This window comes from Saccopteryx bilineata, chromosome X (genome assembly GCF_036850765.1).
Source record: "Saccopteryx bilineata isolate mSacBil1 chromosome X, mSacBil1_pri_phased_curated, whole genome shotgun sequence".
NCBI classification, from domain to species: Eukaryota; Metazoa; Chordata; class Mammalia; order Chiroptera; family Emballonuridae; genus Saccopteryx; species Saccopteryx bilineata.
This window is the reverse complement of record NC_089502.1, coordinates 142131431-142153202: the sequence shown is the minus strand read 5'-3', so window position 1 is coordinate 142153202 and position 21772 is coordinate 142131431. Positions and strand designations below refer to the sequence as shown.

At 40.4% G+C, this 21772-nt stretch overlaps 1 protein-coding gene and 1 non-coding gene across 3 annotated transcripts in view; one reads left to right on the top strand and one right to left on the bottom strand.

The window, feature by feature from the left end:
* Positions 1–21772, top strand: part of LOC136317431 (zinc finger X-chromosomal protein-like) — a 103510-nt gene that overhangs the window by 7349 nt on the left and 74389 nt on the right. The window lies entirely within an intron of this gene.
* On the bottom strand, positions 18281–18384 carry LOC136317982 (U6 spliceosomal RNA). Its single transcript, XR_010727966.1, has one exon. It is a non-coding gene; the product is annotated as a U6 spliceosomal RNA (small nuclear RNA).

Genomic DNA, 21772 nt, shown 5'->3' with positions numbered 1-21772 from the left:
TCTTGACCACTGTGAACAATGCTGCAGTGAACATGGGGCTACATGTTTCTTTACGTATCAATGTCTCTGAGTTTGGGGGATATATACCCAATAGAGGGATTACTGGGTCATAAGGTAGTTCTATTTTCAGTTTTTTGAAGAACCACCATACTTTCTTCCATAATGGTTGTACTATACATTCCCACCAACAGTGAATGAGGGTTCCTTTTTCTCCACAGCTTCTTAAACACTTGCTATTACCTGTCTTGTTGATAACAGCTAATCTTAACGGGTGTGAGGTGGTATCTCATTGTATTTTTGATTTGCATTTCTCTAATAACTAATGAAGATGAGCATTTTTTCATATATCTGTTGGCCATTTCTATTTCTTCCTGGAGAATTGTCTGTTCATGTCCTCTTCCCTTTTTTTTTTTTTTTTTTTTTTTTATTTCTCTGAAGCTGGAAACAGAGAGAGACAATCAGACAGACTCCCGCATGCGCCTGACCGGGATCCACCCGGCACGCCCACCAGGGGGCGATGCTCTGCCCCTCCGGGGCATCGCTCTGCCGGGACCAGAGCCACTCTAGCGCCTGGGGCAGAGGCCAAGGAGACATCCCCAGCGCCCGGGCCATCTTTGCTCCAATGGAGCCTCGGCTGCGGGAGGGGAAGAGAGAGACAGAGAGGAAGGAGAGGGGGAGGGGTGGAGAAGCAGATGGGCGCTTCTCCTATGTGCCCTGGCCGGGAATCAAACCCGGGTGCCCCGCACGCCAGGCCGATGCTCTACCGCTGAGCCAACTGGCCAGGCCCTCTTCCCATTTTTTTATTGGATTGTTTGTTTGTTTGTTGTTGAGTTTTGTGAGTTCTTTGTATATTTTGGATATTAGGCCCTTATCTAAGCTGTTGTTTGAAAATATCATTTCCCATTTAGTTGGCTGTCTGTTTATTTTGTTGTCAGTTTCTCTTGCTGAGCAAAAACTTCTTAGTCTGATGTGATCCCATTCATTTATCTTTGCCTTCGCTTCTCTTGCCTTTGGAGTCAAATTCATAAAATGCTATTTAAAACCAAGGTCCATGAATTTAGTTCCTATGTCTTCTTCTATGTACTTTATTGTTTCAGGTCTTATATTTAAGTCTTTGATTCATTTTGAATTAATTTTAATACAAGGGGACAAACTGTAGTAGAGTTTCATTCTTTTGCATGGATTTTGCCCATTTTTTAATTGGAGTTTTTACTTTCCTGGTGTTGAGTTTTGGAAGTTCTTTATAAATTTTGGGGTTTTTTGGTGGTTTTTTTTTGTATTTTTCTGAAGCTGGAGACGGTGAGGCAGACTGACTCCCACATGCGCCAACCCAGCATGCCCACCAGGGGGCGATGCTCTGCCCCTCTGGGGCATCGCTCTGTTGTGATCAGAGCTACTCTGGCGCCTGAGGCAGAGGCCAAGGAGCCATCCCCAGTGCCCGGGCCATCTTTGCTCCAGTGGAGCCTTGGCTGCAGGAGGGGAAGAGAGAGAGAGGAAGGAGAGGGGGAGGGGTGGAGAAGCAGATGGGCGCCTCTCCTGTGTGCCCTGGCCGGGAATCAAACCTGGGACTTCCACACTCCAGGCCGACGCTCTACCACTGAGCCAACTGGCCAGGGCCTATAAATTTTGGTTATTAATCCTTTATCATATGTATTGGCAAATATGTTCTCTAGTGTGGGTTGTTTTTTTGTTTTGTTCATGGAGTCTTGCTGTGCAAAAGCTCTTTAGTTTGATATAGTTCCCATTTGTTTATTTTGTCCTTTATTTCACTTGCTTGTGGAAATAAATTGACAAAAATACTGCAATGAGAGATACCGGAGGGTTTACTGCCCATATTTTCTTCCAAGATATTTAAGGTTTCTTGACTTAACATTTTAAGTCTTTTATCGAATTTGAGTTTATTTTTGTGAATGGTGTAAGTTGGTGGTCTAATTTTATTTTTTTGCATATACCTGTCCAATTTTCCCAACACCATTTATTAAAGAGACTGTCTTTACTCCACTGTATGCTCTTACTTCCTTTGTCAAATATCAATTGACTATAAAAGTGTGGGTTTATTTTTGGGTTGTGTGTTCTGTTCTGTTGATTTGTATGCCTGTTCTTATGCCAGTACCATGCTGTTTTGATTATAATGGCCTTGTACTATAACTTAATATCAGGAAATATGATATCTCCCACTTGATTCTTTATTTTCAAGATGCTGAGGCTATTTGTGTTTTTAATTTTTGTTCTATATAAATTTTTGGAATATTTTCTGTATCTTTGAAGTATACTATTGATATTTTAATAGGAATTGCATTGAGTTTATATATTGCTTTGAGTAATACAGATATTTTAGTGATGTTTATTCTTATCCATTAACGTGGTACATGGTTCCACTTGTTTGTATCATCCTTGATTTCTTTTATCAATGTTTTATAATTTTCCGAGAACAAGTCTTTTACTTCCTCGTTTAAATTTACTTCTAGGTACTTTTATTTTGTTGCAGTAGTGAAGGGGTTGTTTCCTTTATTTCTCCTTCAGTTTATTGTCAGTGTATAAAACTGCCAATGATTTCTGAATATTAATTTTATATCTTGCCACTTTACCAAATCATTTATCAGGTCTAGTAGTTTTTTGACTGAGACTTTAAGGATTTTTTATGTACAGTATCATATCATTAGCAAATAATAATAGTTTTAGTTCTTTTTTTCCATTTGGATGCTTTTATTTCTTCTTCTTGTCTGATTGCTGTGGCTAGGACTTCCAGGACTATATTGAATAAGAGTGGTGAAAGGGGGCACCCCTGCCTTGTTCCTGACCTTAAGGGGATTGCTTTTAATTTTTGCCCATTGAGGATGATGTTGGCTGTGGATTTGTCATAGATGGCTTTTACTACGTTGAGGATGTTTCCTCTATTTCCACTTTGTTTAGAGTTTTGATCATGAATGGGTGCTGGATTTTATCAAATGCTTTTTCTGCATCTATTGATATTTTCATGTGATTTTTATTCTTTTGGGGTTTTTTTGTTGCTGTTGTTTTTTTGTGTTTTTCTGAAGTTGAAAATGGGGAGGCAGTCAGACAGACTCCCGCATGTGCCCAACTGGGATCCACCTGACATGCCCACCAGGGGGCGATGCTCTGCCCCTCTGAGGCATTGCTCTGTTGCAACCAGAGCCATTCTAGCACCTGAGGCAGAGGCCACAGAACCATCCTCAGTTGCCCGGGCCAACTTTGCTTCAGTGGAGCCTTGGCTGCGGGAGGGGAAGAGAGAGACAGAGAGGAAGGAGAGGGGGAGGGGTGGAGAAGCAGATGCGCGCTTCTCCTGTATGTCCTGGCTGGGAATCGAACCCGGGACTCCTGCATGCCAGGCCGATGCTCTGCCACTGAGCCAACTGGCCAGGGCCTATCCTTTTGTTAATGTGATGAACCACATTGATTGATTTGAAAATATTGTACCAGCCTTGCCTCCCCAGAATAAATCCCACTTGATCATGATGTATGATATTTTTTATGTATTGCTGAATCCAATTTGCTAATATTTTGTTGAGAATTTTAGCATCTAGATTCATCAGGAATATCGGCCTATAATTTTCTTTCTTTGTGTTGTCTTTTTCTGGTTTTAGAATCAGAATTACACTCATGTCATGAAAGGAGCTTTGAAGTCTTTCCTCTTCTTGAATGTTTTGAAATATCTTGAGAAGGGTAGATATTAGCTCTTCTTTGAATATTTGGTAAAATTTGCCTGTTAAGCCATTAGTCCAGGACTTTTGTTTGGTGCGAGTTTTTTGATAACTGTTTCAATTTCATTTGTTGTAATGGTTCTGTTTAGGTTTTCTAATTCTTCCAAATTGAGTTTTGAAAGATTATATGTTTTAGGAATTTATCTATTTTGCCTAGGTTGTCCAATTTTTTGGCATACAGTTCTTCATGGTATTTACTTAAAATCCTTTGTATTTCTGTAATGTCGATTGTTACTTCTCCACTTTGATTTCTAACTTTATTTGAATCTTCTCTTTTTTTCTTGATGAGTCTTGTTAAAGGTTAATCACTCTTGTTTACCTTTTCAAAGAACCAGATCTTGGTTTCATTCATCTTCTGTATTTTTTTTTTAGCCTCTATGTCATTTATTTGTATCTGATCTTTATTATATTCTTCATTCTACTTCCTCTGGGCTTCATTTGTTGTTATTTTTCTAGTCTTTAAGATGATGGGTTGTTTATTTGAACTTTTTCTTGCTTCTTAAGGTGTGCCTGCAATGCTCTGAACTTCCCTCTCTGTACCACTTTTGCTGTGTTGCATACATTTTTTTTTTGTATTTTTTCAGAGTTAGAAGTGGGGAGGCAGTCAGACAGACTCCCGCATGTGCCTGACCAGGATCCACCCGGCATGCCCACCACGGGTTGATGCTCTGTCCATCTGGGGCTTTACCCCGTTGTGGCCAGAGCCATTCTAGCACCTGAGGTGGAGATCATGGAGCCATCCTCAGTAACCAGGCCAACTTTACTTCAGTAGATCCTTGGCTTCAGGAGGGGAAGAGAGAGAGAAAGAATAAGGGGAGGAGGAAGGGTAGAGAAGCAGATGGATGCTTCTCCCTTGTTCTCTGGCTGGGAATTGAACCCAGGATTTCCACACGCCGTGCTGATGCTTTATTCTTGAGCCAACTGGCCATGACCCTTAAATTTTGAGTTGTTGTATGTTAATTTTCATTTGTTTCAAGGAAATATTGATTTATTTTGATTTTGTTGTTAATTCATTATTTAGCCTCCAAGTGTTTGAATGTATTTCAGTTTTTCTATTGTAGTTGATTTCTAGTTTCATTCCATTATGATCCAAGAAGATGCTTGATATGATTTGTCTTCTTAAATTTGTTGAGACTTGTTTTGTTTCCTATAATGTACCATGAGCATTTGAAAGGAATGTATGATATATTCTGCTTTAGTGTGAAAGGTTCTGAAGATATCTATTAAATCCAGTTGATCTAGTGTGTCATTTAAGGCTGCTGTTTTTTTTTTGTTAATTTTCTATCTAGAGGATCTATCCATTGATATTAATGGGGTATTAAAATTCCTTACTATTATAATATTGCCGTTGATCTCGCCCTTTATGTCCATCAAAATCTGCTTTATATATTTAGGTGCATAGACATTTATAATAGTTACATTCTGTTGGATTTTCCCTTTATCATTATGTAGTGATTCTTTTTCCCTTAATGTAACCTTTGTTTTAAAGTCTATTTCGTCAAATATAAGTATTGCTACCCCAGCTCTTTTTTTTCCATTTGTATGAAATACTTTTTTTTATCCACTCACTCTCAATCTATGTGTATCTTTTGTTCTGAGGAGAGTCTCTTTTAGACAGTAAGGGTTCTGTTTTCTTATTCAGTCAGCTATCCTGTGTCTTTTGATTGGATCATTTAATCCATTTACATTTAAGGTTATTATTGACATGTAGTTGTTTATTGCCATTTAATTCTTTAAATCTACAATCCTCTTTTTCTAGAGTTTTTTTTGTTGTTGTTTGCTCCATTTACAGCAGACCCGTTAAGTTTTATTTTTTAATTTAATTTATTTTTTTAGATTTTATTTATTTATTTTTATTGGAGAGAGAGAGAAGAGGGGAGGTACAGGAAGCATCAACTTCTAAATGTGCCTTGACCAGGCAAGCCCAGGATTTCAAACTGGCAACCTCAGCATTCCAGCTTTATCCACTGTGGCACCACAGGTCAGGTGCCTTAACATTTCTTGCAGTATTAGTTTGGTAGTAATGAATTCCTGGAGTGTGTTTTTGTCTGGAAAACTTTTTATTTCTCCTTAAATTTTAAATGATAGCCTTTCTGAGTAAAGAAGTCTTGGTTGTACATTCTTGTTTTGCATCACTGAATATTTTTTTCCAATCTCTTCTTGCCTGAAGTGTTTCTTTTGAGAAGGTGGATGTCACCCTTATGGGATCTCCTCTGTAGGTAATTAACTGCTCTTCTCTTACAGCTTTTAGTATTCCTTTTTTGTCTCTTAACTTTCATATTTTAATTATGGTGTGTCTTGGTGAGGGCTCCGTGGGCTCCTCTTTAATGGGACTCTGTGCTTCTTGATCTTGTGTGACTTTTTTCCTCATCAGTTTAGGGAAATTTTCAGCTATGATTTCTACAAACAGGTTCTGTATTCCTTGTTTGTTCTCTTCTCTTTCAGGAACCCTTATGATGTGGATGTTGTATCTTTTCATGTAGTCACAGAGCTCTCTTACCGCTTCCTCAGACTTTTTGAGCTTCTTTTTTTTTTGCTGCTCTGCTTCTGTGCTTTTGTTTATATTGTCCTCTAAATCACTGATTTGATCCTCTGCGTTATCCAGCCTGCTGTTTATTCCTTTTAGTGCAGTCCGCATTTCTGTTATTATATTTGTCATTTCTGACTGGTTCTTTTTTATGATTTCAATGTCCTTTTTGATGCTTGCTCTCTCTTTATTTAGGTGTTCATTATGTCCATCCATTGTTGCTCTAAGGCCCTTGAGCATCCTAAAAATAATTGTTTTAAACTCTGCATCTGGTAGTTTGGGTACTTCTATTTCATTTAGTTCTTTTTCTAGAGATTTTTCTTGTTTATTCATTTGGATTATTTTTCTGTCTGCCCATTTTGTCTGCATATAGACTCCTCCTTGGGTGTGCTGCTTGTGTAGCTATGTGAGTGTAGGGTTGGTGTTTTCTACCTCCAGTTACGAGTTGTGTTGTTTCTAGATCTTGGATTGGCATCAGCTGTTGTTTGTAATTCGCTGTGGTATACTTGCCTGTAGCTACTGCTGTTTTTGCTGTTTTTGTTGGTGTTTTCTGTGCCTGGGTTGTGGGGAAGCGTGCAACCTGTATATAAGGATCAGCTTTCTCCTGCTCAGAGATGCCAGCAGCTCCGTAAAAGCTGCACGCTCCATAAGATTTCTGTCCACTTTTTGGTTGCTGCACCTCCTGTTGCAACTGGATGGTCTTCCCAGAGTCTTCTGTTGAAAGACTGTAGTGTTGGGCCTCATCTAACAACCCTTTTACAGGTTGCAAGCTTGTTGGGTTAGGTCATCTGAGATTGTGAATACAGTGTTTGTGGGTCACCCTACTTCAGTACAGCACCTGAGATCAAGGCCCCGGAGCCATCCTCAGTGCAGGGCCGACTTTGCTCATGAAGTACAATAGTATTGGTTAATGGATGTAACTCGTTTGAAGTGATACAAAATAAACAGGTCATGAATATGGCAAGTACACAGTAATACTCATATCATGACTGCTGCCTGGACAGCAATAATTCTAGCAAACCCTTAATTACAAAATACACTCAGATTTCAGGACTGTAAATATATAAGAAAAATACATCTCGGCATGTATAAAATAGTTATACATATAATCATGCAAGGTTGTATGATCGCTATATAGAAGTCAACAAAGTCTATTAACTTTTAAACTAGAAATTATACTTTTTAAAAACGGCTATCCATTGTTAGAAGTTACACAATATACCTTAGTACAGTTAACACAGTAGACGTAACAGCCTATAGAAACAGACCCATTTTCATTTATTAAAAGTGTCTTATCAAGAGAACAAAATGGTGGCCCTTGCCAGTTTGCTCAACAGTTGAGCATCAACCCGGCATATGAAAGTCCTGAGATTGATTGCTGGCCAAGGCACACAGGAGAAGTGCCCATTTGCTTCTCCACCTTTCCCCCTCTCCTTTCTCTTTATCTCTCTCTTCCTCTCCTGCAGCTGAGGCTCCATTGGAGCAAAGTCGGCCCTGCACTGAGGATGGCTCCGGGGCCTTGATCTCAGGTGCTAGAACAAGAGTCGGGAACCTTTTTGGCTGAGAGAGCCATGAACGCCACATACTTTAAAATGTAATTCCATGAGGCCCTGGCTCGTTGGCTCAGTGGTAGAGTATCGGCCTGGCATGTGGGGGACCCGGGTTCGATTCCCGGCCAGGGCACATAGGAGAAGCACCCATTTGCTTCTCCACCTCCCCCTTCCTCTCTGTCTCTCTCTTCCCCTCCCGCAGCCAAGGCTCCATTGGAGCAAAGATGGCCGGGGCGCTGGGGACAGCTCCTTGGCCACTGCCCCAAGCGCTAGAGTGGCTCTGTTCACGGCAGAGAGATGCCCCGGAGGGGCAGAGCATCACCCCCTGGTGGGCAGAGCATCGCCCCTGGTGGGCGTGCCGGGTGGATCCCGGTCGGGCGCATGCGGGAGTCTGTCTGACTATCTCTCCCCATTTCCAGCTTCAGAAAAATACAAAACAACAACAACAAAAAAAAACAAGTAATTCCATGAGAGCCATACAACGACCCATATATGTTACAAATTATCCAATAAAAATTTGGTGTTGTCCCAGAGGACAGCTGTGATTGGCTCCAGTCACCTGCAACCATGAACATGAGCGGTATGAAATGAATGGATTGTAATATATGAGAATGTTTTATATTTTTAACGTTATCATTTTTTAATTAAATATTTGTCTGCAAGCCAGAGGCAGCCATTCAAAGAGCCACAGCTGGCTCGCAAGCCATAGGTTCCCAGCCCCTGCGCTAGAATGACTCCAGTTGTAATGGAGCAAAGCCCCAGATGGGCAGAGCCTCACCCCCTGGTGGGCATGGAGTGTGAATCCTGGTCAGGCGCATGCAGGAGTCTCTCTGCCTCCCGGCTTCTCATTTCAGAAAAATACACAGACAAAAAAAGGAAAAGTCCAAAATGGCAATGGAGAAGGCAGACATTCCAACTGCCTCCTCCTAGGACTAAACTGGATTACAACTTATTTTAAGAACAATCATCTTGAAAAACCAACTTGGTCTAAATTAAGAGGACTCTTATAACCAAGGATCACGAAGAAGCCACAATGAGACTGGTAGGAAGGGTGGAGATGCAGAAATTGCTGCGCGCTCCCAGGAGTGAGGGGCAGCTGAGGGTCCGCAGGGACTATCACTGCCAGGAGAGTGGCCCTGAGAGTTGAGGGTCCTCAGGCCTGAAACCCCAACCTAGAGCCCCAGAGCCTAGAAGAGGCAACCAGACAGCAGTGAGCGGTGAAGAGAGCAGGGTTTCTGTCTGCAAGAAAGAGACTAAGTTTTCTGAGACACAGGTTCTGTATCAAAGGCCCACGCAGATAGATAATCTTGTTCACAGCCACTTATCCAGGACTCTGGTGGAGAGAGAGTTGAAAGGACTGGAATTGCAAGAGGAGTGTTATGTTGGAGGCACAGGGAGACATGGAGACCTGAGAGCTGAACCCCTGTGCTGAGTCAATCTCCAATACTAAAGTGGCCATCTTTCTTGGGAGCAGCATCCCCTTTGCAGTGCATCAGCCTGGGGAAAAGCTAAGCCCTTGGGAGTCTCTCCTGCTCTGGTCAGGGTGAAGGGTTATTCGGAGAGGCCAGGAAGCAAGGGGCCCGTCTGTGACTCAGGTTTCTGATGTTGAGGCCTGAGCTACCCCTCTCCCACACAAGGCTGAGTACTCGCAGAAGGGAAGGCAGAACACACCTCTGGATCGCAGCGGCCACACCTGAGTTCTATGACAGAGTCCACTGAGGTCTGTGAAAAAAGTCTGGATAGAATGGTCACTGGGGCCAAGGGGCAAGCCACACTCACAACTCTTCCTAATCCCTGTATTGCCATGCAGAGCCCAACAAGCAGCCAGCAGACAGAGACTGCAGAAGGCAGGACTTAGGGAAACTTGGCCTTTTAAGAAGACTTTCCTCAGGCCAAGTGTGGATAAAAGCCAGCCTAGGTGTGCAACTGGTATTTCCAAGTGCACCTGGGCCCTGCAGAGGCCACCATAAATTCTATATTGCTTGTGGATCCAAAAAGGTCGCTGAGGGCCAGTCATGGACAGTGGTCCACAGCGGGTTCCTGACAGGGAGGCCCAGGACTGGCACATTCAAAGGCCAGAGGCGGGGAGAGCATCAGTTCAGGACCCAACAACCCTTGTTAGAGTGGTACCCTAAGGAAGGGTACCACTTGACCCAGCTAAGGTGAGTTCTGCTCTCTGTGATCAGCACTGACACAGTGACTCATGAGTACTGGATAGGAGGGTGCTTCACAGTCAGCTGACCTGGGGGCTGGATATCCTACCCTGCTGGGCTAACTCCAAACGAGGGAAGGGGAGGGGCTTGGAGCATAGACATTCAAAGTGTGAGTCCCTGTGAGTCTATTGTTGGATCTAATCCAGGGGCTTAGACAGTTTCTGGGGGCACAGTCAGCCACAGGAGAAGACTCAGTCTTTCTCCTTGAAACCAGGTCTCATCAGCCATAAGGGCTTCTGCAGAAGGGACTGTCAGCGCCACTCAATCTGAGCCTGCTGCTCATCTTGTTGGGGAGAAATAAAATTTGAGTATCCAGCAGGGGCTGAGGGATTAGGCTCTCCAGTAAAGGCCACAATCCCTGTGGTAAAATCTGAAGGTAAAAAATAAATTGCCCTTGGAAAAGTTCAAAGAAATCTGAAGAACTTTCAGAGGCTCTGGAGAATTATTAATCATGCTGTTACTCAAACAGTACTAGAATGCAATTTGACAGTAAATGGTAATTTCTCACTTGAGCTTTTTTTTTTTTTTTTATTGTCAGGTTTCAGGACTCTGAGGCATACTGACTACATAATTGGTCACTCTTACCAAACCTCAATTTTCCTGACTTCCCTAACATCTTCCTGCATGTGTAAATATCTGTGCAGTTATTGACTGTTTTTATCAACTCTGTTTATGACAATTGAATGAGCATAACTTCATTTTAGAAATCTTACTTCCCAGAAATTCTTGCATGTGAAATGCCAAAGTAAAAATGCAAAGGGAACACAAAAGTCAGTCATTTAGGCTGCGAAATTAGAAAACAGTGATATGTTATGTTAGTTTGGGTTCATATTTTAGAGCACCCTAACTGATGAGGAAGTGATGAAGTTATTTGAGGAGGATGTGTTATGATCATAGTGTTTCAGGAGAGTTAGATTGTAAAGATGGTTCTTTACTTGGGCATCGATCCTTTTTTGTATCCAGGTTGCTAAGTCTTTTTGGGTGTGTGTCTGTGGGAATGGCAGAATATATGTAGTAAGGCACTTGAGGGATTTTTTCATCCCCAAGGATATGAAATACAGAGCTGAGATTAAATGGTGATTATGGGAATAAAAGAAAGTGATGTATAATTGTAAAGTTGGGGAAAAAAGAATTTACAGGATTGACACCTCTAACTGACCGGCAAGAAAGAAAAAGTTTTAATTTTTGTCAAGACAAGCTAGGTTTTTTTCCCAAATGAAAATACTCAGCAGTCTGGTGGATATAATAGGTCCTACACTGAGTTTGTGGACTTTGAGAATTATCTTTTTGTAAATGGTGGTTGATGCCATATGAAGAAAAAGAAGGAGAAAAGTTGGCTGAAGGCAGTCCTGGGCTAGGCTACAGTAAGGAATGAGGGATGGCAGAGTAGCCTGCAGACACTCTGAGCCAAGCAGAGCTAACTGGCCAGGACCAGTTTTACTTTTATTGTACCTTTTAAATTCATAGACATGTTTACATACATACACACATTTTTACCATTGTGTTACAATTGCCTATAGGGTTCAGTACAGTAACATGATGTACAGGTTTGGAGCCTAGAAATATACATAGCCTATGGTATACAGCTGCAATTTTCTACCTTTTCCTGACACACATGAACAAATTACTAAAATCCTGCAGCACACCAAAAAATATGTATAAGGTGGTGCCAAAAAATGGATAAAATTTTGTTTCACTCACACCAATGGCTATTGTGTTGGATGTTCTCATGTTTTGCTTTGACAGTGTAATGAAAAAAAGGTAAGTACCCTTGATGTTTTAAAAATTCTTGTGGCATACTAGTGTGCAAAGGTTTAATTTTCTCCCTTTTTTTTGCTAGCATTTATCATTTTGTCTATTTGATTATAGCCATTTTAAGAAATACTTATCTCACTGTGGAGGCGTATGACTTGTATTTCCCTAATTAGTTGTATGTGTATTTTATTGATTGATTTTAGGGAGAGAGGAAGGGGAGACAGACAGGAACATCAGTCTGTACCTCTGTATACCCTGAGCAGGGATCGATACCCTAACCAACTGAGCTATCTGGCCAAGCCTTAATTAATGATATTAAGTATCTTTTCATGTATCTAATAGCCAGTTGTATGTCCTAGTTGCCAAAATTAATTTCCTTTGCCCATATTGTGTTTGGAAATTCCATCTTGAGGAATTTACTATGTAAAATTGTGCCATTGCAGATACAGTTTTCCCTTTTCCTTTCCAATTTTTATGACCTATTTGTTTATTATTGTGTTTGGGTTGTTAATTTTGATTTTTTGTTATTACCTATTTTGGCTATTAATCCCATTTCAGATATACTTTAAAATACTTTCTTTGATTCTTTAGGTTGCCTCTTTTACTTTGAAGGTGTTTCGTTTGCTAGTGCAGAAACCTTTTAGTTTGATATATGCCATGTTTTTATTTTCACTTTTCTGGTTTGTGCTTTTTATGATATCTTCAAAAAATTGTTGGTAAGAGCCATGTCAAGGGACTTCACCTATGTTCCTTTTCTAAGAGTTTTAAGATTTTAGGTCTTATATTAGTCTTTAATTCATTTTGAATTGATTTTTAAGATAGACCAATTTTATTTTTTACATGTGATTATCCAGTTTTTTCAGCATTGTTAGAGACTATTCTTTTCCCATTCGGTATTCTTGGCTCCCCTGTAAATCTTACTTGTTGGTATGTGCGTGGGCATTTCCTGGAGTCTTGATTTATTTTGTGGTTCATACAAAGTTTAGGACTGTGTTTACTATTACTGTGGAAAATACCACTGGAATTTTAATTAGGACTGCACTGAATCTATAGATAGCTTTTGGGGTAGTGTAAATATTTCACAATATTATTTTCTCTTATCTGTGAACACAGAATATATAGTATTTTCATTTATTTGTGTCATCTTCAGTTTACTTTATCAAACTTGTAGTTTTCTATGGATCAAATTGATCTTTAACTAACTTGGTTAATTTTTTTTAAGTATTTTATTGTTTTTGAAACTATTGGGACTAGATTTTTTAAAATAGTACATTGTTATGTGTAGAAATTTAGCTGGGTTTTATATGCTGATAGTTTCCAGCATCTTTCCTGAATATGTTCATTAGACCTAACAGTTTTTTGGTGAAGTCTTGAGGAATTTACTATGTAAAATTGTGCCATTGCAGATACAGTTTTCCCTTTTCCTTTCCAATTTTTATGACCTATTTGTTTATTTTTATTCAATGAGAGGAGGGGAAGTAGTGACAGACTCCTACATGCAGGGATCCACTCATCAAGCCCAATAGGGGGCATGCTCTTCACATACTGACCTGTTTCTCAGCAACTGAGGCAGACACCACGGAGCCATCCTCAGTGCCCCGGGCCAACTCATTTCAGTGGATCATGGCTGCTGGAGAGAAATGAGAGAGAGAGAAGTGATAAGGGGAGGGGTAGAGAAGCAAATGTGCGCTTCTCTTGTGTGCCCTGACTGGGAATTGAACCTGGGACATCTACATGCTGGACTGCCACTCTGCCTCTGAGCCAACTCGACAGGGTCTATTTCTTCTTTCTTGCTCAGTTGAACTATTTTTTATTCCAGTGATAGACATATTTTTGGTTCATATACTCCTTTTAATGTGTCATTGAATAATATGCTGTTGGATTCACTTGAAATTTCTTGAGAAATTTTGTGTCTATATTCATCAGAGATAAAGGCCTGTAACTTCCTGTCTTGTACTTTCTTATTTAGCTTTACTATTAGGGAATGGTAACCCTATAAAGTGAGTTTGGGTTTGTTCTCTTCATTTTTGAAAGAGTTTGAGAAGAATTGGTATTGATTTTTCTTCAAATGTTTGATAGACTTTATCTATTAAGACCATATGGTTCTGGGCTTTTTTCTGTGTTGGGAGGTTCAATTTCCTGACTTATTCCTGGTCAGTTTAAACCTTTTATTTCTTCATAATTTATTCTTGCTAGGATATAGCTTTTTAGGGTTAACTGTATTCATTTATTGTGGGTTATTCGTTTTGTCGGCATATGTAGTTATTTTTTTTAACAATCTAGTTATTTTTTGGAGAGGCACAGACAGAAAAGGAAAGAGATGAGAAGCATCAAATCATAGTTGTGGCACCTTAGTTCTTCATTGATTGCTTTCTCTTTTATTTTTTTTCTTTTTAAATTTTATTTATTCATTTTAGAGAGAGGAGACAGAGACAGATAGAGAAGGGAGGGAAGAGCAGAAAGCATCAACTCCCATATGTGCCTTGACTAGGGAAGCCTGGGGTTTCAAACCAGCGACCTCAGCCTTTAAGGTCAATGTTTTTAACCACTGTGCCACCACAGGTCAGGCTATTTTTTAAAGTAGAGTAGGGGAGATATAGATACAAAGACTCCTGCATGCACCACAACTGGGATGGATACACTTGGCAACACCTACTGCTCTGCCCATATAGATTGTCTCTCAACTGAGCTATTTTTACCACCTTGGGTAGAGGCTGGGAGCCATCCTTATAGCACTGTGGCTGATGTGCTTGAATCAGTTGAGCCATGGCTGAAGGTGGGGGAGGGGGAGGGAAAAAGCAGATGGCTGCCTCTCCTTTGTGCCTTGACCAGGAATCAAACTGGGACTTTCACACTTTGGGTTGATGCTCTGAGTGAACTGCTGAGTCAACTGGCCCAGGCCTGATTGCTTTCTCCTGTGTGCCTTGGGGTGGGGACAGGGGCGTGGTAGAAGTGCCAGACCATCCAGTGACCCTTCTTGGCTCATTCCAGTGACCTTGGACTTCAAACCAGCAACCTTTGGTCTCAAGCTAGTGAACATGGTGTCACGTCTGTGATCCTACACTCAAGCTGACAACCCTGTGTTAAGCTGGTGAACCCACGCTCAAGCCTGATGAGCCCATGTTGAAGCAGGGTGACCTCAGGTTTTTGAAACTGGGTCCTCAGCGTCCAAGGCTGACACACTATCTATTGTGTCACTGACTGTCAGGCTCATGTACTTCCTTAATTGTATTTTTGGGGGATCAGTTTTCAAGTTTCCACATTCATTGTGACTTAATTATTTGACTCTTCTTTCCTTTTTTTCTTAAGACTAGCAAAAGGTTTGTCAGTTTTATCTTTTCCAAAAGCAGCTTTTAGATTTGTTGATCTTCTTGTTATTTTCTGATCTTTATTTATGCTCTGCTTTTTGTTATTTCTGCTAACTTTGGGCTTCTTTTTTTTTCTGGTTACTTGAAAGATAAGGTGGCTTTTTGAGAATTTTTTTTAATAAGATTTTTTTTGTGGTAAACTTCCCCCTGTCTTTGTGGCAGCAAATAAATTTTGTTTTATTTTCATTGTTTGCTTGTTTCACAATATTTTGAATTCCTATTTTATTTTTTACCCAACAGTTATATAGGAGTGTGTAATTTCCACATATATTTGAATTTTATAGCTTTATTACTGTTACAGATTTCTTATTTCATACTATTGTTGTCAGGAAAGATACTTGGTATGATTTAATTTTCTTAAATTTGCTAAGACTTGTTTTCTGAGCTATAAAATGTTCTACTTAGGGAATATATTCTATGTGTGCTTGTTGGATGAATTAGATTGTCAGTTTCATTCAGTCTAACACAGTTCAAGTCTAGTGTTTTTTTGTGCATAATCTGTCTGTGACTGACCATAACTGAAAGTAGGGTATTATTTCTTCTCTCATATTTGTATTTGCTTAATATTTTTAGGTAGTTGAGTGTAGGTTTTGTTGGGTACATATGTCTTTAAACTTTGTATTTTTTCCTGATTTGACCTATTTGTCATTATATAATCACTTTTTTGTCTCTTGATTTTTGGCATACAGTTGGTTTTGTCTGGTTAATATAGTTTTCACCTGCTCTCTTTCTTGTTTCACGTTTCAGGAAATAGCTTTTTTCATCTTTTTCTTTTTTTAAATTTACTTAAAAATTAAATTAATGGGTGACATTGATCAGTAATAGTGCATACTTTTTAGACACATATTTCTATAGTATTTGAACTGTTGATTATGTTGTGTACCCATACCCAAAGTCAAATTATTTTCTGACACTGTCCCTCTATCTGGTTCATGAATTTCAGTTTTTTATCCCACATATATGTGAAATCATGTAGCTCGTAGCTTATTTTGATTTTATTTCCTTCAGTATAATGTTCTACAGATTCCATCTGTGTTGTCATAAATGGCAATAGGTCATTTCTCCTTTTTGTTTGTTTGTTTTTTATTAAGCGAGAGGCAGTGAGGCAGAGAGACAGACTTCTTTGCATGTGCCCTGAGTGAGATCCACCCAATCAGCTCTCAGGCCCAGTAGAAATTGCTGGTTCCTTTTCCCTCTGCCCATATGGACCACTGATCTGTTGCTCAGCAACTGAACTATTTTAACTCCTGAGGTGAGGCCATTGAGCCATCCTCAGTTCCCTTGGGCCAATTTGCTCAGCCAAGCCATGACTTTGGGAGGGAAAGAGAAGATAGAGAGAGAGAGAGGGGAAAGGGGAAGGGTTGGAGAAGCATGTGGTCACTTCTCCTATGTGCCCTGACCAGGAATTGAACCTGGGACTTCCACACTCTGGGCTGATGCATCATGATAGGTTGTGTGTATTGTGAGGGCTTTAAGCTTTAGCAGTGGCAGTCTCAGGCCTTTGGTTGCTTCTCCCTCCTCTCAACAGACCAAGGAACTAGATACCAGGGACCTGTATTCGTCAGCAGAGAGAGGGGCTCTGGAGAAATATATAGTTGTGGAGTATGTGTCTGCCAGTCTGTATCCCCTTGAGGGGAAATCTGGGAGGCTAGGGGATTATACTTTGTTTTTCTCTGTCTCTGCTTGGAGTGTGGGCTGCTGGCAGACTGGGGAGGGGGGGCACGACACGACACAACACTGGCTGTGACCCCTCATTCTGTTACTGTTTTGGTTTAGTACAGGGGGTCGGGAATCTTTTTGGCTGAGAGAGCCATAAACGCCACATATTTTAAAATGTAATTCCGTGAGAGCCATACAACGACCTGTGTACGTGAGGCGTTATCCAATAAAATTTTGGTGTTGTCCTGGAGGACAGCTGTGATTGGCTCCAGCCACCTGCAACCATGAACATGAACGGTAGGAAATGAATGAATTGTAATACATGAGAATGTTTTATATTTTTAATGTTATTATTTTTTTATTAAAGATTTGTCTGCAAGCCAGAGGCAGCCATCAAAAGAGCCACGTCTGGCTCTTGAGCCATAGGTTCCCAACCCCTGGTTTAGTATCTCCACTGTTTCTCAATTTCACCACTCCTTCCAGAAGAAGACCCAATCATTTTGGTTTCTCTACTCTCCAGAGCCAGTGAGTGCATCAGATCTTCTATATCCCTTTCCAGCCCTTCTAACCTTTAGTTGATTGCATGTGCGGATCTTTTCAGACAATCCTGAGAGCCCAACTGGGAATCTTTTGTTGCACTATTGCTGTTTAAGTCATTGAAATTTCAAGGGGAGAAAATCAAGTGTATCTCTCATGCCATCATTACTCTGATGCCAATACCACATGCTTTTTCTGTCCTTATATACTAGTGGACATGTGGGATGTTTACTGATCTTGACTATTGTAAATAATGCTGTAATGAGCTTAGGGGTGCATATATTCTTTCAGATTTCTGTTTCAGGATTCTTAAGATATATTCTCAGAAGTGAATGAAATTACTGGTTCAGAAGGTAGATCCATGAATTTTTAAATTTTATTTTATTATTATTATTTTTTGTATTTTTCTGAAGTGATAAACGGAGGCAGAGAGACAGATCCACCTGGCATGCCCACCAGGAGGTGATGCTCTGCCCGTCTGAGCCATTGCCCTGTTGCAGCTGGAGCCATTCTAGCGCCTGAGGCAGAGGCCATGGAGCCATCCTCAGCGCCCGGGCCAACTTTGCTCCCATGGGGCCTTGGCTACGAAGGGGGAAGAGAGAGAAAGAAGGAGAGGGGGAAGGGTGGAGAAGCAGATAGATGCTTCTGTGTGCCCTGGCTGGGAATCAAACTGGGATTCACATGCCAGGCTGATGCTCTACTGCTGAGCCAACTGGCTAGGGCCATCCATTATTAATTTTTTGAGGTAACTTTATACTGCTTTCCACAGTTGCTCTACCAATCTGCATTCCCACCAAGAGTACATGAAGGTTCCCTTTTCTCCACACCTCACCAGCACTACTTTGTTGATTTGATGATAGCCATTCTGATAGCTGTGAGATGATATCTTATACTGGTTTTGATTTGCATATTTCTAATGCTTGGTGACACTGAGCACTTTTTTTATAAATGAAATATGAAATGCTTCATGAATTTGCATGTCAACTTTGCACAGGGGCCATGTTGATCTCTGTATCATCCCAGTTTTAGTATATGTGCTGCCAAAGTGAGCACTGTTGAACATTTTTTCATATACCTTTAAGCCAGCTATGTGTCCTTTTTGGAGAAGTGTCTCTTCAGGTCCTTTGCACATTTTGTAGTTTGATTGTTTACCTTCCTGGTGTTGAGCTTTTTAATTTCTTAATAATTTTTTTTTTTTCTTAAGGGAGAAGCAGGGAGGCAGAGAGACAGACTCTTACATGCTCCCAGACTGGGATCTACCCAGCAAACCTCCAGTGTGCTGATGCTCTGCCCATTGGGGGCTGTTGTCAGCTGCTCAGCAACTGAGCTTTTTTAGTGCCTGAGGTGAGGCCATGGAGTCATCCTAAGCAACGGGGCCAATGTGCTCCAACCATGGCTGTGTGTGGGAGGGCAAGAAAGAGAGAGAAAGAAGGAAGAGGGAGAGGGGTGGGTTAGCACATAAAGGTATGGATTTATTTCTGGATTCTCAGTTCTGTTTCAGTGATCTGTATACCTGTTCTTATGTCAGTACAAGGCTATTTTTAAAATTTTTCTTAAGAGAGAAGGGGGGAGGCAGAGAGACAGACTTCTGCATGTGCCTGACCAGGATCCACCTGCAAGCCCGCTAGGGGGCGATGCTCTGCCCATCTGGAGCTGTTGCTGTATTGCAGTCAGAGCCATTTTAGCACCTGAGGCGAGGCCATGGTACCATCCTCAGCACCCTGGCCAACTTGTTCCATTGGAGTCTTGGCTGTGGGAAGGGTGGGGAGAGAGAGAACAAGAGAAGGGACAGGGGGAAAGGTTGGAGAAGCAGATGGTCACTTCTCCTGTGTGCCCTGACAGGGAATCGAACCCAGGACATGTGCATGCCAGACTGATGTTCTGTCATTGAGCCAGCTGCCCAGAGCAGTATCAGGCTGTTTTGATTACTGTGGCCTTGTAGTATAACTTGATACCAGGAATTGTGATAACCTCCTACTTTGTTATTCTTTTTCAAGGTTGTTATAGCTATTTGGGTGGTTTTGGGTTTCTTATACATATTGGGAATATTCCAGATCTGTGAAATATGTCATTGGTAATTTAATAGGAATTACATTAAGTATGTAGATTGTTTTGGGTAGTATGGACATTTTAATGATAATTCTGTCTGTTAACATGGTATATGCTTCCACTTGTTTGTATCTTTCTCGATTTATTTTTTTGATGTCTTATAATTATCTGAGTACAAGTCTTTAATCCCTTAGTTAAATTTATTCCTTGGTACTTTATATCTTTGTTGTTGCAATAGTAAATGGTGGGTTTTTTAAATATTTCTTTCTGACAGTTCATTGTTGGTGTCTAAAAATGCCACTGATTGCTCAATTCATTTCCTGCCACCTTGCTGAATTCATTTATTGAATCTAGTAGTATTTTGGCTGAGACTTAAGAGTTTTTTATATACAGTATCATGTCGTCAGCAAATGATTATTTTACTTCTCTTCCAGTTTGCATGCATTTTATTTCTTCTTTTTATAGCAGGCCTGTTCACATTTCTAGCAGTACTGGTTTGGTGAAAATGAACTCTTTGAATGCCTGAGAAACTCTTTATTTCTTCAATTTTAAATGATAGCTTTGCTGGATAAAGTAGTCCTGGTTGTAGGTTTTTTGTTTTGCATCACTTGGAATATTTCTTGCCAATCCCTTCTGGTGTGAAGTGTTTCTATGGAGAAGTCAGATGTCAGTGTTACAGGGCCTGCTTTGTAGCTAATATCTTTCCTCTTGATGCTTTTTGGATTTTTTCTTACCTTTGGCATTTTAATTTTGATGTGTCTTGGTGTGGGCCTCCTTGGGTTCGTCTTTAATGTGCTTCTTGAACTTGTATGATTTTTGTCTTACCCAGTTATGGAAGTTTTTAGCTGTGATTTCTTCAAACAAGTTTTCTATCCTTTGTTTGGGCTCTTCTCTTTCAGGAACCCATATTATGTGGGTGCTATTTTGTATAATGTTGTCCTATATGTCTCTTAAGAGTTTCCTCAGCCTTCTTGACCTGCTTTTCTTTTTTTATTTTCTTTTTATTTTTTTACAGAGACAGAGTCAGAGAGAGGGATAGATAGGGACAGACAGGAACGGAGAGAGTTAGAAGCATCAATCATAAGGTTTTCGTTGGCAACACCTCAGTTGTTCATTGATTGCTTTCTCACATGTGCCTTGACCGGGGGACTATAGCAGACCAAGTAACCCCTTGCTCGAGCCAGCGACCTTGGGTACAAGTTGGTGAGCTTTGCTCAAACCAGATGAGCCCATGCTCAAGCTGGCAACCCCGGGGTTTCGAACCTGGGTCTTCCGCATCCCAGTTTGACGCTCTATCTACTGTGCCACCGCCTGGTCAGGCAGAGCTGCTTTTCTTTTTGCTGCTCTGCTTCTGTGCTTATGTTTTTCTTGTCCTCTAAATAGCTGATTCGATCCTCTGCTTTATACAGCCTGCTGTTTTTCTGTCTAATGTAGTAGTTTTATTCAGATATTGTACAATATTTGCTATTTATGTCTGATTCTATTTTAGGTTTCAGTTTTCTTTTTAATGCTGTCTCTGTTTAAGTTCTCAGTGAAATCATTTATTCTTACTGTAAGATCCTTGAGAAATCTAATAACATTTATACTGTGTGTATGGTGTTTGCTTCCATTCTGTTGTTTTTGGAGATTTCTGTTGTTGATTCATTTGGGGCATATATCTTTGTCTGCCCCTTTAGTCTGTGTATTAGGCAACTCTGCTCTGACTCTCAGATTTTTTGTGATGTCTTTATGAGGGAGTGTGTTCAGTTGTACTATCCTTCAGGTCACTTGTTTTCCTTGTCTAGGAGTGTTTCTTGATGGTTATAATTATCCTCCTGTTATATGTGAGTCTTGATTCTGTTGACCCTCCTGTGGACAGTTTACCCTTCAGGTTGGCTGGCCGTATGGGTCAATCATTTTATTTTTCTTGAACTTATTTTTTTAATTAACTTATTTTTTATTCAGAAAATTAACTTTAACAGGGTGACATTGACCGGTAAGAGTACATAGGCTTCAGGTAAATATTTCTATAGCATTTGAAGTGTTGATTTTGTTGTATACCCATCACCGAAAGTCAAAGCATTTTCCGTCACTGTGTATTTGTCCCTCTTTATTCTCTTTACCCCACTCATTACCACACATCCCCTTCCCTGTTAACCACTTCACTTTTATTTATGTCCTTAGGTCTCAGTTTAATATCTCACCTATGGATGGAATCATATACAGTGGTACCTTGACACACAAGTTTAATTCGTTTCATGGTCAAGCTCATGACTCAATTTGCTTGTGTGTCAAATTGAATTTCCCCATTTAAATTAATGGGGATGCAATTAATCCATTCCAGCCTCCAAAAACCACATGAAGTTTTGGTTTTATAAAGCTTTTAAATAAGAAAATGTACTTTGTAAATAAC